This window comes from Triticum urartu, chromosome 3A (genome assembly GCF_056163025.1).
Source record: "Triticum urartu cultivar PI428250 chromosome 3A, HENAU_Tu73, whole genome shotgun sequence".
In the NCBI taxonomy this organism is placed as follows: Eukaryota; Viridiplantae; Streptophyta; class Magnoliopsida; order Poales; family Poaceae; genus Triticum; species Triticum urartu.
The window spans coordinates 88,733,126-88,741,478 of NC_141875.1; the positions used below are offsets into that span (position 1 = coordinate 88,733,126).

At 44.2% G+C, this 8,353-nt stretch overlaps 1 long non-coding RNA gene across 1 annotated transcript; it reads right to left on the minus strand.

The window, feature by feature from the left end:
- Window positions 1-1,596: 1,596 nt before the first annotated feature.
- On the minus strand, window positions 1,597-7,110 carry LOC125543017 (uncharacterized). Its single transcript, XR_007298227.2, has 3 exons — window positions 6,357-7,110; window positions 2,636-6,250; window positions 1,597-1,893 (listed from the first exon to the last, which is right to left on the minus strand). It is a non-coding gene; the product is annotated as an uncharacterized LOC125543017 (long non-coding RNA).
- Between the last annotated feature and the right edge of the window lie 1,243 nt (window positions 7,111-8,353).

An 8,353-nucleotide genomic window follows, 5' to 3' on the forward strand; every position in this document is an offset into this window, starting at 1 on the left:
TCGCAGCAGCCACCGTGGAACTCGCTCGACTCGATCACCAGAGCCACCGGATCATCCGAGGCTCCCGGCGATGACGAGCAGCACCAACGCACATAGAGGCGGAGAGGATCAGGCGCCGGCTGCTGCGGCGACCGAGGCCCCGACGAAGGCACCGGAAGCGTCGCTGGACAGTTGTGACTTCACTGCGTGCTTGAGCAGGGAAGCAGCCATGGCCGTATGGAAGGAAAACCCGCACGTAGTGAAGCAGCCATGGCCGTATGGAAGGAAAACCCACGCAGCCACAGCTTCCACGCATGGCTATGGGAGAGCTGGATCAAGGCCGGCGGGACATGCCCTGCGTGCCGGCGCGAGCTGCCGACGCCGTGTGATGATCCGGAGCAAGATCTCTACACGGTACATCCTCTGCTGCGGTCCAACTACGAGAAGCTTCGCAACACCCTGCAGTATATGGACGGAACCAGATATATGTACCAGGAGGATGCCCATGTCGTCAAGTACACTTCATGGCACAAGTCGTGAATTAGTACTACGCTTCATGGCACAGGTCGTGAATTAGTACGCTTCATGGTAGTTGTTCCCCTTTCTTTTTCTGGATATGTACTCGGCGATGTAAGTCAGCGGTTGCACTTGCACCATCATTGCCATATATTTCTCTCTTTTCTCGATAAAGCATTGCGATATATATTCCGTACCGACTATATATATAGCATATGTATCAAGTGTACTCTTCGATATTGTCGTGGTTTTCACTCACCAATAATAAATCTTCATCGTTAGCCATACGCTCTGGGTTTAATTATGTGCACGCTTTGACAAGGTGTAATTTCTAGTGAATCCGTATATGTCGGTGCATCCGTCAATCCCGTCGTAGTCATTTGGTCGATTAAAGTTGTGTTTCTGCAACGGTTTAACGTTGTTGGTGAACCTCGTCAACAAATTTCACTACCTTGGCTCATGTGATTGTTTGATCCTTGGATGATCGGCGACGTGCCTTGAATGTATCTTGAATTATTCTAACGCAAAAGAAAGGAGTGATTTAATGATAAATCAATAATGTCGGCTAATATGTATGCGAATTCTAAAGGTATACATTGTACATGATTGTTGTGAACCATTAGAATGTTTAAGGCGCGCGCTCTAGCTTCGGTGCAGAAGTCTTGTTGCTTGCCTCAGGATCTATTAGATTTCGCTGGCGGCAATGTCTTGACGTACTCGAGACCTATCAAGGTGATGGATGCGATGCTGCACTGTTGCTTCATCTCTCCGGTGTGCATACTTCCGTCATTAATCCGTGCGCTCGTCAAATGTTTCTTGCCGACTCTAGGAGGGAGCGGGAGCGGGAGCGGCACTGGCAGCGCTGCACCCTCATCTCACGCTGATGTGCGTGTTGAATCGGTCTCTAGGGACCTATATGTAATTTTCTTTTTTATTGGGGTGTGTTGTTCCATAACTTAATTTCAACGCAAGTTCGGTTCGTCTCCGGAAAGAAAAAATTATACTGCAGTTACTAGAAAAGACGTAATGTTTCATCTTACTTCAATTTCTTTTTCCTACTATCATTTCATCCGTCCTGTAGGAACGCCATTACCCTCAAAAAAAAGGAACGCCATTGTACTACCTTTTGCTCTTATTATTTTTTACAAAAAAGATCAAATTTATTACAGAAGTTACTGAAAGTACAAAACATCTCAAACATAATAAAAGTTACATAGAGTTTCGAGACCACCAAATGACCACTACTCCCATTAGAACGAGCCACCGACGTGCCCCTATCGCCGCTCGTCTACCAGAGCTAGCTTGACCTTATCGATGACAATCAGGAAGTCTTCGTGCACGTGTCACTACGGACCAGCGCGAGCTGCAGTCGTCCCGCTATTGAATCCTTGCATAGATCTGAAGCACCTAACACCAAATCTCGCCACATGAGAAGAAACCCTAACCTCCCCGCCCTAAGGAAACAACAGGAACCTACACCGGAGCTCCGTCGACTACGTCCAGACAAACGTACTCCAGGAGGATCAAAATTCGGAAGACAAACTCGAAGAAGAAGCGACATCATCCACCCGAGCGTCGCACCTATTAAAATTAAAATATTCTAACCTAAACTACTAACAGGAGCGAAGGCACCGGGATTCCCCTCCCACCACCGGGCGCCAGAGCGGCAGGCGAAGGGAAGGCGAGTCCACGGGCTCTCTGGTAAAGTCTGGAGGGAAGAGTTTATCCTAGCCGCCTAGGATTAATTAGGGGAGAAAAATAAGAGGAAGTCTATCTGCCTTTTGTTCTTATTATATATTGTTTTATTCATAAATGACACCGTGTTTTGATTCATGCACTTGTAAAAAAAACATACACAATAGAAAATGTTGTCACTCTCATCAAAGTTCGAATAACCTTATTAATGAGTTCAAATTATGTGCTAATTTGACGTTTTTTGTTGTGCCTGCACGGTAGGTTTTGTTAGATTTTATTGTGTTCGTGCACTTCTTTTGTATATTTTTCCTCAGGATGTGTTTTTAAAAGTTGTTGGAAGGCTAAGGAAAGAACATCAGAAAAACGTGATAAAGTCACGCCAATTAATGTGATAAATAATTACTATAAAAGAATGAAGCAATTTGGGAGAAGCTGGAGGTTGCACCTGCACATGGTATCTAGAGCACTCGACATCGTCTGGTACGAGCGCGTGTGGTCGTACCAGCCACCGCCCCTCCTCTTGGTCAACCACTTCCCCTCATGGAAGCGGATCGGAGATCGGACACATACAGATACCAGAAACTGATCCCGGACATAGAACCTTAGCCTCTGAAAGGCATCCAGAGGGTGAATCGACAAGGAGGAGATCGTCAGTTTCATCACCACGTGCAAGGGGACATCGGAATCAACCATCTTCATCGACCACCTTCAACATCACTCATCTCCATCTCATTGTAATATCGACCCCTCCGTGGATCCCTATGTCTATTACTCTTTCGTTCGCTTCATGTTTGCCACTGCTATTCATATGATATTTGTTACCATTGATCTTTCAAAGTCACCAACTAAAATGATGTGCTCGTTGCATCATTGTTGGTGTACCCTAGAAGCAAACTTGGCACGCCATTTTTTGTGAGGGTGCGAGGATTGAGATTTGTTTGTACCCAAAAAACCATGATAAACAAAAAACAAAAATAACACAAAGCTAGTGGAGTTTCATGTGTCGAAACATTGGAAGAACTCCTGAAGCAATCAGCGAAAAGAAATGGACAAACAAGGTCGCGTTACCCCTCCCACGACAAATGTAGATAAACCTAAAGGACATCCGTCACAACACTTGCAGACAAGGCATGGCATTTGCAGAAAAACAAAAAGATAATCATAAAATGACTATCAAATTTGGTTTGTCGAAGATCACAGAAAACAGGCTCCTAAAGAAGTTTATTGCTTGGAATGTGGATTGCTTTGCCATGGGAAAACATAAAAAAAAAAGGATGCTCGAAAGAATATTGTGGTACTTAGTAATGTAGTACTTGTATAACACAGTGTAAAACCTTTCAAAACTCCTCTCGTGCTCCCGATCTCAAACGAGCTCGGGATGAAGGGTAAAACCCGAAGGAAAAAAATGATGAAAAAACTTATTAAAAATGAAGTTTTTTCCGACAAATATTTTAACTGCTTGAAATTTTTTTTTGTGCAATGACATTCGTGGAAGTCATGGCAGAAAATAAAACCATTACTCCAAAATGCTTCAGAAATATCCCTCAGTCCAGGTTTATTAGGTCTCCTCTTATCTTGGACTAATTTTTGACCATGAATTTAACTAATAAAATTTGAACTACATGTCACAAAAATTATACCATTAAAAATCTATTTCAAATACAAATTCAAAAGTATGTTTTTTGTATAATGTAATTTATGTTGGACCTCGATAACTGCCGAACGTTCGGTCTGGAAGAGCCCCAGATCGAACGATTCGTTCGGTCCCGTGGAAGGCATCGACCGAACGCATGTGTTCGGGACGAGAATCACCCAGCCCGAACACCCTACCTCAGGGGCCTAGAGGCCTTTTTGTTGTGAAAAAAGCCAAGATTGTGCCAATTTTTACTGTGACCAAAAAAACCACTATTGGATGTGACTAAATAAAGGCTAGATTTTTCCATGCAATGAAAAAAAGTCACAAAATGCTGCAAAAATAAAAAAGTATGAATGAACCATGAGAACTCTTCCGCTATAATATGAATGAACCAAAAAGATCTTATTTGCAAAGATGTCAAAATGTATGAATTTGCCATGGCAATTTTTGTTGTTTACCAATCAAAAACATGGAAAATGTGCAGTGTGGATGCATATGAACTTGCCATCACTGAAAAAGTCAAAAAGAAGTCATGATAGATAGAAAAATGGAAAACAAGATACTACTAAAAGAATCCCAATGGTTTCAAAGCAAAAATTGCAATCATCTTTATAAACAAATTTTGCATCTGTACCATGATGGAAAGAAAAAAATATGCAATGGCACAAAAAGGAAAAAAATCATGGCAGTTTGCATCTGTACCATAATTTCAAGAAAATATGGATTAAAATTTTGTGTGCTATTTTTACTATATAAATTTGCCGAAGCACAAAACAAAAAATGCACCATCTATTGTTTAGTAATAATTGTCGTGTTTTCTAAGTATTTTTGCCATGGCAAAATAAAAGTAAAACCTGCCATGCTGCATAGAAGTATGTTTGCCATGAGTGACAAAAATTAAAATTGCCATGTAAATTAAATAAAAAAATTATGGAAAATAAAAGGTAAATTTGCCATGGCAATAAAAAGGTTAATTTTGCCATGGTGTAGAAAAATTAATAATTGGCACGCAAAAATAAAAGTAAAATCTGCCATGTTAATAAAGATCAAATGAATAGTAAATCTTGCCATGGCAATAAAAGTTAAAATTTGCCATGGGAATTTAGGTAAATTTGCCATGTTAATAAAGGTAAATTAACCATAGCAAATAAAAAGTAAAATTTTCCAGGGCAATAAAAGTTAAATATTGCCATGGGAATTTAGGTAAATTTGTCATGTTAATGAAGGTATATTATCCATGGCAAATAAATAGTAAAACTTGCCATGGCAATAATAGTTTGATATTGCCATGGGGATTTAGGTAAATTTGCCATGTTAATAAAAGTCAAATAAATAGTAAAAACTTGCCATGGCAAATAAACTTAGATATTGCCATGGGGATTTAGGTAAATTTGCCATGTTAATAAAAGGTAAATTTGCCATGGCAAATAAATAGTAACTTGCCATGGCAATAAAAGTTAAAAAATTGCCATGGGGATTTAGGATAGCCATGTTAATAAAGGTAAAATAATTAGCAAAACTTGTCATGGCAATATTTGCTATTTTGTGTTGTTTTTGACAATTTAAAGAATTACAACGACAATTTCAAAAAAATCAAAAGTTGCCATGGCAAGAAAGCAATTAATTTGCCATGATCCGAGAACTAAATTTGCCATGATACGATAACTATATTTGCCATCTTCCAGGAAGCAAGTTTGTTATGATGTGTTAACTAAATTTGCCATGATCAATTAACTAAATGTTTGATGCTTACATGGCAAAAAGTATAAGATTTGTTTCCATGGTCTACCAAAAAAATGCCATGGTAGAAAACAGTAAAAATGCGCCATGATCCAAAAATCAAAAGTTGCCATGGCAAAAAATAATGAATTTTCATGATACGAGAACTAAAATTTGCAATGATTCGATAAGTATATTTGCCATCTTCCAGGAAAATTTAAGAAAAGTTTTACAGGGAGAGGGCAAATTTAAGAAAAAATGTATAGTGAGACATGGCGATTTTGGAGGCAAAAAATGTACGTCGGAGTTGTAGTTGACAAGATGAAAACTGTGTCTATTCTCGAGGAATATCTTGCTAAATAAGATGTCAAATATATGTCTAATACAATGGTAACTATTTTAAGCAGAACCTCGGGTACACACCAAACTAAACTAACTTCAGTACATAGCTAAGCTAACTACTTTATCACAACTTGACTCAGAAATCAGCTAGGAAAAAATACAACAGAATTTGAGACATGCAAAGTGAATTAGAATCTGATGGTAACGTTCAGGCTGCTTCAAAATTTGAGGAATCCACATATCAGTGCAAACAGGAGGAAGTAGTGTAAGGTACACAGATTACTGAATAGTCGCCCATGTGTTATTGATGATGGTTACAAACCAAAAGAAACGCCATAATTCTCTGAAGAATAACCTCTTCTTCTGTCCAGTAAAGCAACACTCACAATTTAGTCTTAATAAGCATGATTTATGCAGGTTTCCGTGTAAGGATAGTGTTAGCAGAGTAGAGGCAACAGTATATGCATACCTTCGTAGGAAGGAGACGTTGACCAGGGGAGTCGACCTCTGGCGCCGACGACCGCCTCGTCACGGGCCGCGAAGTTCGAACCCCATCGTGATTGCCGAGCCCCATGGAACCTACTAGGTTGGCCATGGTGGTTGTCTTCCCCATGCGCGCCATCCTTGCGCAAGGTCACCAGAGCCACCCCGCGCCGTTGGACCCTACAAATCCGGCGTCGATTCGCCGGACGAAGAGACCAGCGGACGGCGGCGACCAAGGGCCACATCCACCGGAGTCTAGCGGGCCTCAGCGCCGCTGCCCCCGCCCGCTTCCTCGCACTCCAGGCGCAACCACGCAGCTGCATCCGCGTCGTGCCCCAGCCGCCGAGTGCTCGCGCCGCACCACCTCCATCTGAGCCATATCCTCAGGCGCCCCGTCGGCGTCCACGACGAACTCCCACGGCGTCGGAGCCCCGTTGATCTGCGCTGGCCTGGGAGTCGCCGCCTCCCCTCGCTTCATCGTCCTCGGCGAGCCACCACGCACCACTGCCGTCACACCGCGCCTCCACCAGCTTCCTCATCCTCCGGCTGTTCCGCCGCCTGCTCCGCCGCGACACAAGGCGAGCTGCGCTCCCCGTCGACGGCTGCTGCTGGCCCGGGGAGCAGCCACGACAGGTGTGGATAGGAGAATGGGGAAAGGCTAGTGCGGTGGAGTGAAAGGATAAGGGAGAGAAGTGCTCGAGCGTTCGGGCGTTGGGGCTACAGCCCGAACGATCTAAAAGGATGACATGACACTGGATTTGTTCCGTGATTCGTGCTAAGGTATCGTATGGCAGATGCAGCGTTCGGGGCGATTTGCCAAAATCTAGCACGTTCGGGCGTTATCGATTCCGTTTATGTTTTGTTATTAAAATAAATGGTGAAACTTGTCTAATAAACCCAGACGGAGGGATTAGTATTTTAGGGGTATCGATTTTTTTTCTAGAACACGACATGAGAAATTAACCGACTCCGTGTCCTACTCCTACGCCGAAACATAACGGGAAACGTCTGTCGATGCCCAAGCTTCGGTGTACATATACACCAGGTCCGCGGCACGAAACCAAAGGCACACACCTGGCTCGCCGAGCAAGAAGATCGATCAACGCAGCAGCCGCCAAGGAACTCGCTCGATCACCAGCGCACGCGCCTTGCCACCGGACCGCGTCGATCACCCGAGGCTCCCGGCGATGGCGAGCAGCACCAACGCACACGGAGGCGGAGATGATCAGGCGCCGGCTGCTACGGTGACCGAAGCCCCGCAGAAGGCACCGGAAGCGTTGTCGTCGCCAGACAGTTGTGACTTCCCTGCGTGCTTGAGCAGGGAAGCAGCCATGGCCGTATGGAAGGAGAACCCACGCAGCCACAATTTCCACGCATGGCTATGGGAGAGCTGGATCAAGGGCGGCGGGACATGCCCCGCGTGCCGCCGCGAGCTGCCGACGCCGTGTGATGATCCGGAGCAAGATCTCTACACAGTACATCCTCTGATGCGGTCCAAATACGAGAAGCTTCGCTACACCTTGCAGTATAGGGACGGAAGCAGAGATATGTACCAGGAGGATGGCCAGGTCATCAAGTACACTTCATGGTACAGGCCGTGAAGTACGCTTCATGGTGCTGGTTCCCTTTCCGTGATATATGTTGGAAGAACACGACTAGGGAGCAAACAGGTGCTCCCTAGCGTTTCCTGGCACACACCCTTTTTAAGGAAAGATATCTCCCCGTCCAGAAAGAGGATCAAAACGGAAAAGTCCCAGTACCTGGTCCCTGCCCCGATAAGTTCTCATGCAACAACAAACAACCCTCCCCCTCGTCAATCACGTGCAAGAAAAAGGACGTGAGTTCCCTGCTTCTTCCCCTTTCCTCCACGCCCCGTCCTTCCAGATCTCAATCCGGATGGAAGCTTCGTCTCGGCCCTATCTCCTTTTATCACCATGACCATAATGCTCTACAGGTAACTGATGGTTTTGGGGTAAGAACATA